The sequence below is a fragment of the Bidens hawaiensis genome, unplaced genomic scaffold (assembly GCF_021521415.1).
Source record: "Bidens hawaiensis isolate Kalapana, Puna unplaced genomic scaffold, B.hawaiensis_p1.1 tig00018034_1, whole genome shotgun sequence".
In the NCBI taxonomy this organism is placed as follows: Eukaryota; Viridiplantae; Streptophyta; class Magnoliopsida; order Asterales; family Asteraceae; genus Bidens; species Bidens hawaiensis.
This window is the reverse complement of record NW_027492723.1, coordinates 185,661-205,780: the sequence shown is the minus strand read 5'-3', so window position 1 is coordinate 205,780 and position 20,120 is coordinate 185,661.

The window sequence follows — 20,120 nt, the reverse complement described above, 5'->3', positions numbered from 1 at the left end:
ATTAACTGTGGATGGGGCAATTGCAATGTGCGCTATGAATTTTGACTTCTCAACAATGGCTGCGGGACTGTACGGTTTGGTGAAGTCTTCCTCCGCATCACTGTGGTACTCAATATGGCGAACTACCGCACGCGGGCGACTAGTTCCCTCTCGTCCATGAAGTCTTTTGTCTCCGCTGAAATAACTGACAACACCTGGACAGTATGTTGGATCATAAGTTTCATACTCTTCTCTGTAGGAGGGCTCGAATATGACCATGCAAGGACGGTCACGGCTCCTCCTATAAAAATTATCCTCAGGAAGTCGCTTCGTTTGAAGACTATCACGCATCTGACTCCTCCACACCGTTGTTGGAGGAGAAAGAGATCTTTGGGTGATTCATCATAAGCTAAGGTACGGGAAGAAATTTGCTCTTCACGAACCATCCGCTCATACTCAGCCAAAACATTTTCTTACTGGATACGTAACCAATCCTTGGGGAACTGAATTCCTCCAGCTCTAGAGCTACGACGGAGGAGTCTCGCCAGCTCAGAATTATCAGATCCGTCTTCCAGACCTAATTCCCTACGGGCCCGCCGAGTTTCCACCGTAACACGTCCTAAGTCACCCAGAGTATGACCATAAGGTGCTTCGACATCAGTAGTACGTCTACGAGTTGCTGGAGTATCTGTCGGCCCTTCGAGAAACTAACTCATATCGTTCGAACCGACAAAAGTTACCACAATTCTAACACAAGCACGGATGGCACCAATGAAGAAACACGGAACCTAATCCCCTAAGGGCTAAGATCCAATGAGTCTACAGGGTACGGGTCGAATACTACAAACAACGATATAAGTCCAATCTCCCAAAGTCCAGTGACAGAAACCTGCAAAACAACCACTGTGAGCTCGTTACGAGAAGGACAAGAGGGGGGGTCTTCCCGTAACCACCCTTCGGCGTGAGAATAAGTACAAGTCCAGCGGATAGAAAGTACTTAAGTCTTTTTAGTAAGTAGTGGAGAGTGAATGTGTTACCTCATGGAGATTGTGCCGTATTTATAGCCGAATATTATGGGAATATAATTGGCCCAGCTGTTCCTTTCAAGAAGATGCCCTTGTAACCGCTTAGACACGTGTTCTCTTGTGATAAGTTGAGCTATACGGCCCATGTGCATGGTTGTAACAACCTAGACACGTGTCTGTATATGATAGGACGAGATAAACCTGGTCATGTGCATGGTTGTAACAACCTGGTCAGCTGTCCTATTTATATTGGCTGATGGGTCACGTGTTTACCAAGAAAGGATCTTGTTAAATCTTCTAGAAGGAAGTTGGTTAAATACAGTTGTTCTATGACGTTTCCTTCTGGTCATCCTTGCGGGTGGTAAAAGTACCCTACGGATGACTTCTGAGGGCGTCTAGATCCTCCCGCACATAGTCTCTAGAATATAATGTTGTTCTTCCTTTGTCTTGAGTTTTGCGGGTGATTTATTTGTCCCGCGGGTGGCATATGAGGGGGTCCCCTCTGACCCGCGGGTGATATTTATAGGTATTTGGGTCTTTTTGGTACCATACCTCTATACTTCCATAGCCTCTTTTTGAGGATAATCCTTATTGAAATATCGTAGCTTCTAATTGACATCTCCAAGCTTCTTACATTTAGAGTGTTGTACTATACTTGGACATCTTGCTAATTTACTCCATTTTTTGTCAGTTCTAGGTTCGCACGTTTAGCCCCGTCTTACGTACTTTTTATCCTCGTTGCATTGCAAGTTTCCATGTGATGGATTAAACCTACCCCGTCTGTAATTTTCAAAATTGTCTTCCACTTCCTGAATTGTTGTCTTGAATTATGAAAAAACATCTTATGTGATGCATGGTGCAGTGAAAATCTGTTAAGTTTTTCAAAAGTTTATTTCACACAATGTCTAGTTTTAAATTTTAAAAAAATGATTTTTATCTTAACTAAACCACACACAAATAGGCAAGTGCACCTATCGTATATGTAGAATAGTATCGGTAAGAACTAAGTATCGATCCAAGGATACACTTGTTTGATTTTTACTACTAAATCGTTGTCTTTATTTTAACCGGGAGTAAACATCATAGTAGTTTTGGTTTGACAAGTAATTTTAAAAGAAATTTAAAAGCATAAGTTAAAAAACAATATTTTTGGGTTTTTATATTTTTATAGAGATGATGAGGGATAAAAGTCTATCATCTTGGTCAAAATATCTCTTAACTTGGTTTAACAATTAATTGGTAACATGTGATATGAGCTTGCTATGGTGATTATATGTGGGAATAACACCTTATTTCTAAGTCATGTTATTCCATGATAGTTAAAAAAGAGATATGCATAACTTCATGACCTCCACTAAAACATCATTTTATGTAAGTAAGTGGTTTATATTAAGTATTTATAATGTAACTTACTTTAAATATGAGACAAGCCCTAAAATTAATAAGTGAATTGTCCTTGATATTTTAGTAAAAATAACATTTGTATTATACTTAAAATACCTATTAAGATTAGTTGAGTTGTAAAGGATCAACCTTGAATTAAAAAGTATTAACCCACACAATTCTTGAATAATTATAGAACTCATGTAATAACCATTTATGAGTTGTTTGAAATATGTTATGTTGTACACTCACTTGACAAGTAATTAACCGATTTTAGTGGATGAACATTAACAATCCGTTTTCACAACATTTTCAATCATTCCCATTTTAAGATGATCAATAACAAAAAGAAAACACTAAAACGTTTTCTCTCTAGGGTTTTCTCTCTCTAGAAGGCGACTTGATGATTAACCCTATGCAATCGGCTGCATAGGGTTTTGGCTTTTCTTGGTCTTTTGTTGCTTTGATCTTGATCCAATCCTTGATTCTGATTGCTTAGTAGGTTTGTTATTGATCACGGCTATTGTTATAGTTTAGTTAGATCGATACTATCCTATTAATTGATTAAGGATCTTGTGGTTAATCAAGGTTAGGGTTGTTTGTTCTTGATCGATCCTAAGGTTTTCTTATCTTGATCCTTCGTTTGGCCGATCTTGATTAGGGTTTCTTGGCTGATTGGTTCCTTGGTTTGGCCGATTTGGTTCCTCGGATATTGATCTTGGCTGATTGATCTTGATCTTGATTGTTCTTGATCTTGAGTTTGATTGTTCTTGTTCTTGATCTTAGTGATTGTTCTTGATCTTGGTGATTGTTCTTGGCTGGTTTGGTTCTTTGGATCCTGATTTGGCAGATTTGGTTCTTGATTTTGGCTGATTTTGGAAGATTTGGCAGATTTGGCAGATTTGGATCTTGATTTTGGCAGATTTGGTTCTTGATTTTGGCTGATTTTGGGCAGATTTGGCAGATTTGGCAGATCTTGATCTTGATTTTGGCAGATTTTGGCAGATTTGGTTCTTGATCCTGGTTCTTGATCTTGATTAGGGTTTCTTGGCTGAGTGGATCTTGGCTGAGATTTTCTTAATCTTGATCTTGTTTTGGATCTTGGCCGATTTGGTTTTGATTGTTTGGCCGATATTGATCTTTATTTTTTGGGTTTTCTTGGCTGTTTTGTGACCGACTTGGGGTGGCATGGAACAGAAGGGAGGAAACGATTTTGTTGAACGTGTTATGCAAGGGTTCTCAGCTAATCGGGTAACGAACATTGATGGGGTTCTCCCTCGTAGGGGGGCTCTGAAAACTGGTTCATCGGGAAACCCTAATGCTACGGGTGCGTGTGTTTCGTTTGCTGCAAACACTACATTCATTGCTCCTCTAAATGATGTTAGCAAAAAAGATGGTGGGTGTTCAGCCATGGGGAACAAAGATAGTGGTTGTTCGAGTGATATAAAGGCTATTGGATCAGACTCGTTAAATTGGCAACATGATGAAGGTTTTTCAGCCTTTGTCTCGGACGACAACAAGGTGTTTGGATCTGAATCTTCTAATGTTCAGAGGGATGTAGGGAAGGAAAAACATATGGAAAAGTCAAAGCCTTCGTATGTGAGTGTTGTCCAACTTGAAAACAAGACATCGAAGGTAACATTAAGAAAAGTAAATGTGGAGTCAACAATGGAAGGAGTTGATGTGGTTATCCCGGTTGAATCTGTCAAGAAAGTTAACGAAAGGTTTAATAATACTTTATTTGGCTATTTTTTGGGTAACAGGCTTCCTTTTCCGGTTGTTGAGGATTTTGCTAAGAAAAATTGGAACAAATATGGGCTTACGAGACTTATGATGAATGCGAAAGGGTTTTTCTTTTTCAAGTTTCATACGGAAGCTGGGATGATGAAGCTGATTGAAGATGGTCCTTGGATGATTAGGAATGTCCCAATTATTCTTCATATTTGGACTATGGAGGCAGATTTGGAGAAGGAGGATGTACGGTCTATTCCGGTTTGGGTCAAATTACAAAACATTCCCCTGGGTGCTTTTACTGAGGAGGGTCTAAGTCTGCTCGCTTCAAGAATTGGGGATCCGATAAGTATGGATTCTTATACTGCCAATATGTGTAAGGAATCGTGGGGAAGAAGTAGCTTTGCTAGAGTCCAGGTTGAGCTTCAGGCAAATCAGGATATTAAAAGGAAGCTTGTTGTTGCTGTTCCGGATACGTGGGGGGAGACAAATAAGATCTCGGAGATTAAGATTGAATATGATTGGGAGCCCCCCAGATGTTCTCTATGTGAGGTGTTTGGTCATTCGAACACTCAATGCCCGAAACAAGTTCATGATAAAAAGTTAAATGAAGAACCAACGAAAGTCACTAATGATGATGGTTTCCAGAGGGTGAAGGGAAAGAAAAAAGTTATTGTCAAAAAACATAATCTTGACTATCGACCGGTCGTTAAACCTGTTGTGTCACAACCTATAAATAAACCACCTGCTCATGGACAAGTTAATAATCATCCTGTGGGTAAACCTACAACTCCTATGGCTGTGGGGGTCCAGTTAAAGGAAAAGCATGCTGTCCAAACAAGTAACCGGTTTGGTAATTTGGCGGATGAATCGGAAAGTGATGCAGATGATGATGATGTGGAGGAGCTGTTTACGGATGTGGCTAAAGCTATGAAAGCGGATATTGGTTCTGAGGGTGCAAGCACACCCGGTGAATTGGGTGTTTAATGGGTACCATCGCCACTTGGAATATAAGAGGGTTGAACCGCCCTCTTAAACAAAAAGAGGTTCGTAAGGTAATCCAAGAGAATAATATTCAGGTGTGTGCTATTCTTGAGTCTCACGTCAAATTAAACGCGGTTTTTGATGTTTGTAAGAAGATTTGTAAAAATTGGGATTGGACCAGCAATGGTAGTGTTTGTGATAAAGGTACTCTCGGATTATTGTGGGGTGGAATACGGATTTGGTTGATCTTATGGTTATTGATTATTCGAACCAGGTTCTTCACGTTCAGTTAAAGTTTAAGCTTGATAGCAAGGTGATGTATGGTTCTTTCGTGTATGCTGAGAATTGTTATTTGAAAAGAAGGGAGTTATGGCATAATCTTGCTGTTCATAAACAATTCACTCGTGGTAAACCTTGGGCTTTACTTGGAGATTTTAATTGTGCTCTTAATTTGGAAGACAGCTTGCATGGTTCTTCCAAAATTTCCACTGGGATGCTTGATTTTCGTGATTGTGTTAAGAACATTGAAGTTGAGGATATTAATGGGGTCGGACTCCAATTCACTTGGAGCAATAAACCGAAAACGGGTATGGGTCTTTTCAAAAAGCTTGATAGGGTGACGGGAAACTCTAAGTTCATGGAGATTTTTAATGATTCTTCGGCGGTGTTCCTTCCATACCGGATCTCAGACCACTCTCCATGTCTATTGAAATTCCCCTAGATGTGCTTTTAAAGTTGATATCCAGAAAGCTTACGATACGGTCAGTTGGGACTTCATTCGTGATATTCTTTTAGGGTATGGTTTCCACGATAAGATGATTCATTGGATAATGGAGTGCATAACCACTTCTTCCTTTTCGATATCCGTTAATGGGAACTTACACGGGTTCTTTAGTGGTAAAAGAGGTCTGAGATAGGGAGATCCGATGTCCCCTTATATTTTCACACTGGTTATGCAAGCTCTCACGTTAATTTTGCATCGAAAGGTTCGTATTGAACGCTCGTTCCGTTTTCATCGCTATTGTGAAAAATTAAATATTATCAATATTTGCTTTGCGGATGATTTGTTCCTGTTTGCTCGAGGTGATGTGAATTCTGCTAAAACTATTATGGAGGCTCTGAATGATTTCAAAGATGTGTCCGGGCTTACTCCGAGTGTTCCGAAAAGTACCGCGTTTTTCTGTAATGTCCCGGACCGCGTTAAAAGTGGTATTTTGAGTATTATGCCCTTCGTTGAGGGAAGGCTCCCGGTTAAATACTTGGGAGTTCCACTTATTTCCACGAGGTTAAATTACCGTGATTGTAAGAGGTTGCTGGATTGTATGGATAGTCGGATTGGAGATTGGAAGAATAAAACTTTGTCCTTTGCGGGTAAACTGCAGCTGGTCAGGTCTGTTCTGTCGTCCTTATATATTTATTGGTCTGCTGTGTTTTCACTCCCTTCTAGACTTATTGCTGATCTTGAGAAACGGATTAAAAATTTCCTTTGGGACTATGGTCACAATAAGGGAAAGCATAAAGTCTCTTGGGATATGGTGTGTCGGCCGAAATGTGAAGGTGGTTTGGGTATCCGGCGTATCCGGGATGTCAATAACTCTCTTCTGGTTTATCATATTTGGAGTTTAATCAATGTTCGTAATTCGTTGTGGGTTAAATGGGTTCATGAGTATAAAATGAAGGGGCGAAATTTTTGGAGCTTGCAGATTCCTAACTCGTGTACTTGGGGGTGGAGGAAAATTCTTCAGTTTCGTCCCCGTATTAGACAGTTTATATGGCATGAAATTGGTAATGGGAGAGCTACTTCAGTTTGGTACGATAAATGGGATGTTCTTTGTCCTTTAATTGATTATATCAACCCTAGAGCAATTCATCAGGCTGGATTGTCTTTAGAGACCTGTGTCAGTGATGTTGTTCATCATAATAACTGGGGTTGGCCGCCTGATTGGTCGTTGAGATACCCAATTCTTTCGAACTTAAAAGATGTAATTCTTTGTCCGGATATGAGGGACAAGATAGTGGTTTTGGATGAGAATGGGACTTCAATGAATTTCTCGACTTCAGGTATATGGCATATTCTTCGGAGACCGGCGGATAAGGTGTCCTGGGTGCATGTTGTTTGGTTCTCTCAATGTGTTCCAAAACACTCCTTTATGTTGTGGACTGTGATTCATGACAGGTTGAGCACGCAGAATCGTATTATGGGGTGGAAGATTGGTGGGTATCCAAATCATAACTTGTATTGCTGCCTTCTTTGTAATGGAGAGCCGGATTCTCGTAATCATCTCTTCTTTGACTGTAAGTTCTCTTCTGAGGTTTGGAGTATTGTAAAAATGAAGGGGAAGTTTCAGGGGTGCAGAAATGGTTGGGCGAATATTCTCCAATATGTGTCTCAATTTGGAAGGTCCAACTCTATTGATAATGTTGTTAATCGGCTGTTATTTGGGGCGTCGGTGTACGTTATTTGGAAGGAGCGAAATAACCGGCTTTTCAGGAACTCCTTGAAGACTCCTACGACTGTTGCTGAAGAAATTATTAGGGGTACTCGCCTAAAGCTTATGACTCTAAAGTTCAAGAATTCGGAACGGATTAATCGGGTTCTCGAGGATTGGCACTTTCCGCGGGGAGTTTCCCATCAAATTGATGATAATGGTTGATTTGTTTTTTGTTTTGTTTTTTCCTTGGTTCTTGTGTAAGCTTTAGCTGTGTTTACCAGTTTTGGTGGTTTTGGTTTGTCTACTCTTGTATGGCATGTCATACTTGAGAACTAATATGGCACTCTGTCATATTACTTGTATTTTTTGGATGTGTGAATGCATTTAACCGGGTGAACCCCTTTACCCAAAAAAAAGATGATCAATAACACTTCATTTGGTCCATGTTCATATTAGGATTTATGTTTTTTCTCAACCCAGCCCTTACAAGAATGACAATTCCATGGCTTATCATATTGCTTGGTACTTGGTGTCTCTTTTAAAGTTTATTAACCAAAGCCTCACAGGAGAGTCAGTTCACCAGCTTATTGTCAAGCTCGAGATTTGGGGTATCTTCTAAAAGTATTTTAACATTCCCGTCACATGTTTAACTAATATTATTAAACTTCAATTAAGATTTATTATAAACCAAGATGGTACTATGAAAGTTAGCCAATAAGCGTAATGTTATACATAAAAGTAATGGATACAAACATGATCAAATTAGAACCATCTTACCAATTTGGATGACTAATTTTTTATGCTAATGACTTCTTCCAAGAGCATAATCTCCTTGATCTTCAAAGGGTGGATGGATGAAATAATTCCCTTATTAATGGTGGTGAAAGGAGGCAGTTGAAGTGGATTTAATGTTCTTCAAGGTGTATTGAATGTGGAAGATGTGCATTCAATTTATAGGGAGTTGGGGACTCAACACGGCCCATGTTGAGTTGGGCACGACCGTGTTGATCACTTTGTCCTGTTATATTAAATGCTCGTTGTCAGATGGTACATCAGGAGAGAGATCACGACCGTGTTGACCTATGAGCGGCCGAGACATAAGAAGTGAAAGATATTCTTGTAGTGTGTGACTATCCATAAGTGTTCCTGATGTGTGTTGTGTGTGGTTATAAAATAACGGATGGTATATGTAACTTTTGCAAAAGATCGTGTTTTAAATTAATAAAAGTGATTTCTAATATGACTAAACACACACAAAATAGGCAAGTGTACCTATCGTATATGTAGAATAGTATTGGTAAGAACCAAATATCGATTCGTGGACATAAATGTTTCTAATAATGAATCTTCGCATTACTTTAATCGGAGAGTTTAATTATTATGGGATTGATTTTCAAACTTTTTATAGAATAGAAATACTTATATATATAATATATATAATTCCAAATGAGTAATTCAATTATATGAAGGTTACCATCTAAGATCAAGAATCCACTCCATTCTTCGTTGATGATTATTAAGAAAACATGTGATAACCTGCCTTAACAATATATGATAGAATAGTCCTTCATTTCTAAGTGAACATATTCTATGATATAAAAGAAAGTAGCATGCGTATTTTCAAGTCCATCCTTGCTTAATCTCATACTACCACGAGAATGTCAATTTAAGTAGACAAGTAGGTTGGTAAAATAGAACGATTAGGATTGACTTCGATTTCTCAAATACCAATCCTAACAACTTCGGGTGATTGTAGTTAACTCACACAACCTCCCCTTGGTTGATTTAATTAGGTTATAATTACACATTCCATTAACATATGATTTCTTTAACTAGCATGACAACGTAAGCAATTGTGTTTACAATGTTATTTTAGAATTATCAAAACTAGAGAAATAGATCATAACATATATCTCATCATTTCTAAGTACAATATAAGGATCAATGTTTTATCTTGAATAAGTTATCAATGTATTCTTTTTACCATTTCTAGTCTCTAAGAACATGAATGAACATGAGGAATTTTTAGTCATCAACCTTGATGTATTTTTTTTTTGGGTAAAGGGTTTTACCCGGTTAAATTCATTCCACACAACCAACAAAGAACAAGTAATATGACAAAGTGCCATATTAGTTCTCATGTATGACATGCCATACAAGAGTAAACAAAACCCAAACCACCAAACAAAGGTAAACACTGCTAAAGCCTACACAAGAACCAAAGAAACAAACATAACAAAAACAGATCAACCATTATCATCAATTTGGTGTGAAACTCCCCTCGGAAAGTGCCAATCTTCGAGAACCCGATTGACCCGATCAGAATTCTTGAACTTTAGAGTCATAAGCTTTAGGCGAGTACCCTTAATGATTTCATCAGCAACAGTCTTTGGAGTCTTCAAAGAGTTCCTGAAAAGCCGGTTATTTCGTTCCTTCCAAATTACTTAAACCGATGCCCCAAGTAACAGCCTAATAACATTATCAATAGAGTTGGACATTCCAAATTGAGACACATATTGAAGAATATTCGCCCAACCATTCATGCACCCCTGAAACTTACCTTTCAATTTGACAATACTCCAAACCTCAGAAGAGAACTTACACTCAAAGAAGAGATGATTACGAGAATCCGGCTCTCCATTACATAAAAGGCAGCAATACAGGTTATGATTTGGATACCCACCAATATTCCACCCCATTATACGATTCTGCGTGCTCAATCTATCATGAAGCACAATCCACAACATAAAGGAATGTTTTGGTACACATTGAGAGAACCAAACAACATGCATCCAAGAAACCTTATCAGCCGGGATTCGAAGAAGTTGCCATATTCCTGAAGCCGAGAAATTCATTGAAGTCCCATTCTCATCCCTTACCACGATCTTGTCCCTCTTTTCCGGATAAATACTCACCCCCTTTAAGTTCGAAAGAATAGGGAATCTCGAAATCCAATCAGGCGGCCAGCCCCAGTTATTATGATGAACAACATCACTGACACAGGTTTTTAAAGTCAAACCAGCCCCATGTATAGCTCTCGGGTTAATATAATCACTTAAAGGACATAAATCATCCCATTTATCATACCAAACTGAAGTAGATCTCCCATTACCGATTTCATGCCATATAAAATGTCTAATACGGGGACGAAACTGAAGAATTTTCCTCCACCCCCAAGTACAAGAGTTTGGAATCTGCAAGCTCCAAAAATTTCGCCCCTTCATTTTATACACATGCATCCATTTAACCCACAACGAATTACGATCATTGATTAAACTCCAAATATGATAAACCAGAAGAGAGTTATTGACATCCCGGATACGCCGGATACCCAAACCACCTTCACTTTTCGGCTGACAAACAACATCCCAAGAAACTTTATGCTTTCCCTTTTTGTGTCCAAAGTCCCAAAGGAAATTTTTAATCCGTTTTTCAAGATCAGCGATAAGTCTAGAAGGAAGAGAGAAAACAGCAGACCAGTAAATATATAAGGACGACAGAACAGACCTGACCAGCTGAAGTTTACCCGCAAAAGATAAAGTTTTATTCTTCCAATCTCCAATCCGATTATCCAAACGATCCAGCAACCTCTTACAATCACGGTAATTTAGCCTCGTAGAAATAAGAGGAACTCCCAAGTATTTAACCGGGAGCCTACCTTCAACGAAGGGCATAAAATTCAAAATCCCACTTTTAACGCGATCCGAAACATTACAGAAAAACGCGGTACTTTTCGGGACACTAGGAGTAAGCCCGGACATATCTTTGAAATCATTCAGAGCCCCCATAATAGTTTTAGCAGAATCCACATCGCCTCGAGCAAACAGGAACAAATCATCCGCAAAGCAAATATTGATAATATTTAATTTTTCACAATGACGATGAAAATGAAACGAGCGTTCAATACGAACCTTCCGATGCAGAATTAAAGTGAGGACTTGCATAACCAGCGTGAAAATATAAGGAGACATCGGATCACCCTGTCTTAGACCTCTTTTACCACTAAAGAACCCGTGTAAGTTCCCATTTATGGATATCGAAAAAGAAGAAGTGGTTATGCATTCCATTATCCAATGAGTCATCCTATCGTGGAAACCATACCCATATAGAATATCACGAATGAAGTCCCAACTGACCGTATCGTAATCTTTCTGAATATCAACTTTAAAAGCACATCTAGGCGGTCCGTTATTAGTGTGATAATTATGCATTAATTCTTGGGTCAAAAGGATGTTGTCAGAAATTATACGCCCAGGAACAAACGCAGACTGATTGATATCAATTAACGACTCCAAACCCTTCATCATACGAACCGAGATAATCTTGGTAATGCATTTATATAAAGTGTTGCAGCACGAGATGGGACGAATATCATTAGGAGTAAAAGTGGTGGTCACTTCGGGAATAAGGGCAATAATAGTGTGGTTAACCTGTTTAAGGAGACTTCCTTTTCTGAAAAATTCATGAACCGCCAAACAAACATCTTTCCCAACAATATCCCAAGAACTTTTAAAGAAGGCCGAAGAAAAACCATCAGGCCCCGGCGCTTTGGTATTCCCAATAGAGAAAAAAGCTTCCTTGATTTCCAAATCGGATATAGGTCTAACCATCAGCTCCGCCTGAGAGGCCGAGAGCTTAGTAGTAAAAATCTGATTATCTGGTTTTTTCAATGATTGCATATCCGAACCAAAAATGTTCATAAAATGATTAACAAACACCGAAGGAACATCCGATCCCTCATATAATTGGCCCTGACCATCACTTATAGTATCAATACGACATCTATGGTTTCGCATTTTCAAGGAATTGTGAAAATACGTAGTGTTAGAATCACCAAGCTTTAACCAATCGACTTTAGCCTTTTGTTTTAGGAATTCTTCCTCATCTTTAGTTGCCTCATGATAAGCCTTAAGATAACTACTCTGCTCCCGAATCAACTCCAAATTAGTAGGGTCAATGTCAAGACGGGTTTGACAATCATCAAGAAGGGTTCTTAGATCATTAGCTTTCTTGTGGAGATTGCCTTGTCGATGCAACAAAGAACGGATTGGATGTTTTAAGTTTTGGAGTTTCTTTACCACGCGAAACATGTAATAACCATTCACCTCAATTTTCCAGCCGTTAGCAATAATATCGTTATAACCCGGTTTACCAATTAAGAAATTAGGGAATTTAAACGGTTTAGGCTTACCTTTAATAAGATAGGGGAATTTTAATAAACATGGAGAGTGGTCTGAAATCCGGTATGGAAGGAACACCTCCGTTGAATCATTAAAAATATCCATGAATTTAGAGTTTCCCATCACCCTATCAAGCTTTTTGAAAAGACCCATACCCGTTCTCGGTTTATTGTTCCAAGTGAATTGGAGCCCGACCCCATTTATATCCTCAACTTCAATGTTCTTAACACAAGCACGAAAATCAAGCATCCCAGTGGATATTTTGGAAGAACCATGTAATCTGTCTTCCAAATTAAGAGCACAATTAAAGTCTCCAAGTAAAGCCCAAGGTTTACCACGAGTGAATTGTTTATGAACTGCAAGATTATGCCATAACTCCCTTCTTTTCAAATAACAATTTTCAGCATACACGAAAGAACAATACATCACCTTATTATCCAACTTAAACTTTAACTGAACGTGAAGAACCTGGTTCGAATAATCAATAACCATTAGATCAACCAGATCCGTATTCCACCCCACAATAATCCGAGTACCTTTATCACAAACACTACCATTTCTAGTCCAATCCCAAGTGTTACAAATCTTCTTACAAACATCAAAAACCGAATTTAATTGTACGTGAGACTCATGAATAGCACACACCTGAATATTATTATCTTGGATTACCTTACGAACCTCTTTTTGTTTAAGAGGGCGGTTCAACCCTCTTATATTCCATGTAGCAATAGTACCCATTAAACACCCAATTCACCGGGTGTGCTTGCACCCTCAGAATCAATATCCGCTTTCATACTGTTAGCCACATCCGTAAAAAGCTCCTCCACATCATCCTCATCTTCATCACTTTCTGGTTCATCCACCAAATTACCAAACCGGTTACTAGTTTGGACATAATGCTTTTCCTTTGACTCAACCCCCACAGCCATAGAAGTTGTAGGTTTACCCACGGGAAATCATATTGAGTAAAAGTGATAAAACATTTCTTCATCAAAGGATAATTGCAAAATAACCATGTACAATACCAAACTAAATCACATGTTCAACATAATCATTAAGTAAAACAAAGCTTATTCATAGATCTTAGAATGTAAATGGAGTTTAGCTCATAATGAGCATGGTTATGAACATTTAAAGAGATGAAGATAACAAACACATGATCAAACGTGAAAAATCTAACCAAATGTTGGATGAGTCTTATTCCCTCTTCAATGGTGATGGATGATGATGATGATGGATGGATGATGATGATGATAACCTCTAAGCCTTCAAACTCTCCACAAAATCTTCAGTATAAGTGTAAAGTGGGTGTTTTTATAAGAGAAACCCGTATAGAAGTTTTCTTCAAGAACACCAAATGAGTGCAAATTGCTCCTCTATTTATAGGTTGTCTGGGCACTGACGCACGTCCCCGTGCTCTATGAGGTAGGCCCCCGTGTCCACGTGTCCAGTCGCATTAAATTCTCTGTCAGATCGTACATGCTGACCCAGTACGGAGGTGTGCTTCTTGAGGCAAGGCCCTGTGCTTTTGGTCTTCTGTTATATTTCTTTTGTCTTTTCTGAAAGGTAACCACGACCCCATGCTTCATGTGGCATGGCCCCGTGCCGACGTGTCCAGTATTTTGTCTTTTCTTGCAGATTTTTGTCTTTTCTTGCACAGGAAAGCATGGGGGCGTGTCCAGGGAGGCATGGGGTTGTGTTAGAGTGTTTTGTTTTTTGTTTTCTTTCATTTTTCTTCGTCTTTTCGCTCGTTTCTCTATTTAAGGCTTTGGTTTACTTGAAAATACATTTTAATATGATAAGTAACTTTTTGAACTATATTATTTGATGTAAGTTGAAGTTTTTAGGGATTATTTGATGCTAAAAAGATGTATATTTTTATATGCATCAAAAATCCACACACTTGAACCTTGCTTGTCCTCAGGCAAGCTACTTATAAATATTCTCTAAAAATAGAAAATTAGGACCATAGCTTACACATCCCCAAAAGATTTCCAAGAAAATGGGAGCAAAATAACCAACCTTAAATCATAGGAATATATGTAGTGATATATAAAAAGGTGATTTATTTTTATGAGCTTCCGTTTATGCAAAACGTCACGTTCTCTCAATGTTCACTCACACTCGGTTTTATATATGATCATACATGTGATGTATGTATGTGAACACTCTTAGCCAAAATGTGACCTGTGTGATAAGCTTGTAACAAGTACAAATCTCCACCTTTGTGAAGGGTTGCATAGATCAGAAGGTAATATGGGTTGGTTTTGGTTAAGTAGAGGTTTGATATTTGGTGGCGATTTAAGGGTTTAGGTTAATGAGGACGAGGATGGTAAATACAAATACTGCTAATTGTCAGGGGTCTTAAGATGTTTTCAATGGTTAGCTCCTTTTCTCCCGATTGCTGTTTTTTTTAAACCCAGTGACTCTTTTAAGGTCAGATCGACAAGACCAGTTTTGTTGAGGATGTGGATCATTTCTTCCTCAATCTTGTTCTGAACATAACTTCCAACTCTAACGGATCGTTCGGATTTGAGCCTAATATCCCCCACCCTCATTAGATCGGTATATTCATGTTGAGACTGAGTTTGACTTTTTCTACATCTTCCTTCGTGGGACCAGTTTCTGCATCCTAAGCATCGTTCGTATCTTTTTGCTCTTCTTTTCATTGCGCTTTTGGATACTCCACAAAATGGTGGCTTTTGTTCGTCTTGGCGCCACTTTTTCCTCTCCTCATTCCTAAAGAGAAAAATTATCTCCCTATGTTCTGGAGGCAACCTAGGTTTTGCAAAATGTATGCAGCAAAGGAAATTGAAATCGAAAGAATGCATTTCCAGTTCTTTAGGGTATGCCGGTAAAAGACCAGTGTTGTATTTTACCGGTGAGAGGGATAAAGTGGTAAGGTTTTTGGGTTAAGGTTTTCGGGTTTTGTGAGTGTAGTTTGGAGAATGGTTATAGGGAATTGGGATTACCTTCTTCCTTATACAATGCTTCGTGCTGTCTTGAAATGAACACTTGCGACAAGTTCTGAATCACACGAAACACCTGACTCACTCAAAGCTTCCTGGAAAAAAAATATTTATAAGGCATGAGGTTTATCTAGCAGTAAAGGAGGAATTGAGTAGAAATGACATATTTCGCATAAATTTATTCTCAATATTACAAAACTTCTTTTTACTTTTTCACTTTTTGGTTTTAGTAGATTTTTAGTAGGTTGTTTGCAAAAAAAATTTCTTAGATTCTACTCTTTTGGTTTTGTTTTTAGAAAATACTCTTTGTTTGCTACAAAAGTTACTGTTTAATAGAGAATCTTATAATTATTTGAGCAAACAATTGGTCAAGTAATTCCCCTCCGCACACTTGAATCTCACATTGTCCTCAATGTGAAAAGATTCATAACAAGATTCATATTAAGTATGGTGAGTAAAATGGAAAGGAACTTCCCTACAGGCCAACGAAATTTCGAAAGAGCGTCCCATGTTTTTGGTCTGTTTTCATGTACTGTGCCTAAATAATAAAGACTAAACACAACCAACAAACAACCAAAGCATAGTACTACTAAAAATCGGGTAAGAAATCATCCACACCCTGCCCACATGGGCTAAATAAGTTCCTACTAAAATGTCTTTCACCCACGGCCATAATAAGTATCAAAACAACCAAAATATAAATTGTTTCAAACAGCCATAATAATAATCTCAGAAAAGTACTACCGCCCATACCCAAACCTGTACCAGACCTACCATCGCCGTTGCTCGTCAGTAGATCGGGTGCTCCGGGTCAAAGGGTCCCCACTACCGGTCCATGTGCTCACTCAGCTGGTGAATCTACCGCCTCTCTTTTGCGTATTCTACGGATCGCTGTGCATTAGAATCAACAATCTGTCCTGATAACCTGTCAAAAGAAGCGGTGGTGTGAGTCTGGAACTGGTCAATGAGCCGTATAGCCCCTCGAAAGAGTATTGGATATGGTATGACGAGTTGGGTCCGGCTCCTGATGACGATAGGCCACCCTGCTGAGAGTAAGTGTGGCGGCGGGTTTGACGTGGTGGTGATCCTGCCCTCCTCTCAGGTATGTCCTGGATGGTCATATCAGCGGGGTCCTCAGGATCCCAAACCTGGTTAGGGCATCCTGAAACCTCCACTGGTCTGGGTTTCTTCCTGTTTGCTGGACCATCTGCATACTGATACAGAAGTTTAGATCAAGTGTGAATGGGTTCGGGCTTCATGTTCCTTCTCTGTCAGCACCATAAGCTTTGTAAAGCTTATAAATCCATGCACCACAGAAGATCGGGGTATTTGGGTTCCTTGCGTTTACATTGGTTCTAAACAGTTGACAAAACAGGTAAGTGATGTTACAAGGTACCTCGTTCTTGATGCAGTAAAGGGCCCACAAATCCCTCAACCCCACAACCCCCTCGCTCTGACCACGCGCAATGACTGTGTGGCTCAGCAAGCGGTGAATGTATCTCATCAGCGGGTCGCATAATGTGGTGCTCTGGTTTTGGCAATTTTGGCTAATTTGATTGATTTTGATTTTTTATTGACCTGTGGTTAACCACGGGGCGTGTTTTGCAAAAACATAACCCGTGTTTTTAATCCAAATCCTGAAAATGTCAAGATTCGAACTTGCGATTCAACCCGGTTCTTTAAGAAATATCATCCGGGTTTGATTATATAGAATGCATCATCCAAGGCTCGGACCCGAATGATTTTCCCCAACTAACTCCCTCAAACTTAGGTGCAAATCTATCTATCAATTCAAAACCTTAGATTTAAACAATTGACCCATCTATTTTCCGGGTTTTGACCCGATTTATCAATAATTGGTCAGATTTGGTGTTCATTTTAGACCTAGAATGATGAATTGGAACAATAGAATCACCAAATTAACATACCTCTTGTTGGAAATCGAAGATTTGAAGCAAAGATTTGAACAATTTGTTAAGGGGCGCTGTTTTTTCGGATGTAAGTGGAGTTATTTTAGGGTAAAGTTATAAAGAATATGATATTTTATTGAAAATCCCGTAACTACAATGTTGGGTCGGGCACAGCCCCGTGCTGCATGCAACAGTGAGGTTCCTTTTTGTTGTTGTTGTTGTTTATTTAACGATCTGGTCTGTTTTTAACTGATTATTTTTAGGATTAAGGTTAAAATAAAATGCAAAGTCCTAATAGATTTCATTAATTCTTAAACATTAGAAAGAAAATTAAAACAACATGAACCGAGAAACACGAAACTAGCTTAAATGAGAATAATTTTTTTGGGTAAAGGGATTCACCCGGTTAAATGCATTCCACACAATCAAAAAGTACAAGTAATATGACAGAGTGCCATATTAGTTCTCATGTATGACATGCCATACAAGAGTAAACAAACCAAAACCACCAAACATTGGTAAACACAGCCAAAGCTTACACAAGAACAATGTAAATAAACAAAACTAAAACAAATCAACCATTATCATCAATCTGGTGGGAAACTCCCCGCGGAAAGTGCCAATCCTCGAGAACCCGATTAACCCGTTCAGAATTCTTGAACTTTAGAGTCATAAGCTTTAGGCGCGTCCCCCTAATGATTTCGTCCGCAACCATCTTCGGAGTCTTCAAAGAGTTCTTGAAAAGCCGGTTGTTTCGCTCCTTCCAGATAACGTAAACCGAAGCCCCAAATAGCAGCCGATTAACAACATTTTCAATAGAGTTGGACATTCCAAATTGAGACACATATTGAAGAATATTCGCCCAACCATTCCTACATCCCTGAAACTTCCCTTTCATTCTTACAATACTCCAAACCTCAGCAGAGAACTTACACTCAAAGAAGAGGTGGTTACGAGAATCCGGCTCTCCAATACAAAGAGGGCAGCAATACAAGTTATAATTTGGATACCCACCAATTTTCCATCCCATAATACGATTCTGCGTGCTCAACCTATCATGAAGCACAATCCACAACATAAAGGAGTGTTTTGGAACACATTGAGAGAACCAAACAACATGCACCCAAGACACCTTATCAGCCGGTCTCCGAATAAGATTCCAAATTCCAGACGCCGAGAAATTCATTGAAGTCCCATTCTCATCCATTACCACGATCTTGTCCCTCTCATCCGGACAAATGCTGACTTCTTTTAGGTTCAAAAGAATTGGATACCTCAAAATCCAATCAGGCGGCCAACCCCAGTTATTATGATGAACAACATCACTGACACAGGTCTCTAAAGACAAGCCAGCACGATGAATAGCTCTAGGGTTAATATATTCAATTAAAGGACAAATCTCATCCCACTTATCATACCAAACTGAAGTAGATCTCCCATTCCCAATTTCATGCCATATAAATTTTCTAATCTGAGGACGGAACTGAAGAATTTTCCTCCATCCCCACGTACACGAGTTAGGAATCTGCAAGCTCCAAAAATTTCACCCCTTCATTTTATACTCATAAATCCATTTAACCCACAACGAGTTACGCACATTGATTAAGCTCCAAATATGATAAACCAGCAGAGAGTTATTGACATCCCGTATACGCCGGATACCCAAACCACCTTCACACTTCGGCCGACACACAATATCCCAAGAGACTTTATGCTTTCCCTTATTTTGACCATAATCCCAAAGAAAGTTTTTAATCCGTTTCTCAAGATCAGCAATAAGTCTAGAAGGGAGAGAAAACACAGCAGCCCAATAAATATATAAAGACGAAAGAACAGACCTGACCAGCTGCAATTTACCCGCAAAAGATAAAGTTTTATTCTTCCAATCTCCAATCCGACTATCCATACAGTCCAGCAACCTCTTACAATCCCGGTAATTTAACCTCGTGCATATAAGAGGAACCCCCAAGTATTTAACCGGGAGCCTTCCTTCAACAAAGGGCATAATATTCAAAATACCACCTTTAACACGGTCCGGGACATTACAGAAAAACGCGGTACTTTTCGGAACACTCGGAGTAAGCCCGGACATATCTTTGAAATCATTCAGAGCCCCCATAATAATTTTAGCAGAATTCACATCACCACGAGCAAACAGGAACAAATCATCCGCAAAGCAAATGTTGATAATATTTAACTTTTCACAACATCGATGAAAGCGGAACGATCCATCAATACGAACCTTTCGATGCAGAATCAACGTGAGAGCTTGCATAACCAGCGTGAAAATATAAGGGGACATCGGATCACCCTGTCTCAGACCTCTTTTACCACTAAAGAACCCGTGTAAATTCCCATTAACTGCTATCGAAAAAGAAGAAGTGGTTATGCACTCCATTATCCACTGAATCATCTTATGTGGAAACCATACCCAAAAAGAATATCACGTATGAAGTCCCAACTGACCGTATCATAGGCTTTCTGGATATCAACTTTAAAAGCACATCTAGGCGGACCTGTATTAGTG